The sequence below is a fragment of the Seriola lalandi genome, unplaced genomic scaffold (genome assembly GCF_002814215.2).
Source record: "Seriola lalandi dorsalis isolate HSWRI2012SDOR001 ecotype SW California unplaced genomic scaffold, Sedor1 jcf7180002054657, whole genome shotgun sequence".
In the NCBI taxonomy this organism is placed as follows: Eukaryota; Metazoa; Chordata; class Actinopteri; order Carangiformes; family Carangidae; genus Seriola; species Seriola lalandi.
The window spans coordinates 920,770-921,378 of NW_019525210.1; positions in this window are offsets into that span (position 1 = coordinate 920,770).

Genomic DNA, 609 nt, shown 5'->3' on the forward strand with positions numbered 1-609 from the left:
GTTTGATTCTCTGGACTTTACCTGTGAAGCAGCAGCAGAGGAGAGTCCAGATGAGGACGGAGACCAAAGTCATGTTTCTGATGAGGAGGATTTCTGTGTCTTCTGTTGTCATGAAGGACAGCTGTCAGTCATCCAGTCTTCAACTCTCAGGACTATAAACTCTCCCAGAGCACTGGAGCATGGTGCTGCTGATGCAAAGTGGCTCTCTATGGAAATGCTCTGACTGACTCCAGCAGAGACTTGGTTGTTTGTTGCTGACACATTATTACATGTAAAATGATTCATGTGAAAGGGAAAAATGATAATGGTAATGGTGTAAGTATGAACAGTGATCTGATCAGTACATTGTAAAGAGAGTAGAGCCAATACTATGCTGAGATTACAGGTGTGTGTGATGGACATCTTAACTCTGTTTATTTTAAATTAGGTGGTAGTTGCCAGAAAACCTACTTTAGTTCCTGATCAGATTCTGGGCTAAAAGAGGAGAAAATAATGGTATCACAATATTTTGTAGATTCTCATCTGCAGATAAATTCATTTCATGGTGGTGAGTAGAAGTGGGTGGTAACGACTCACAGATCTGTTACATGTTGGAGTAGTTTTAATGCA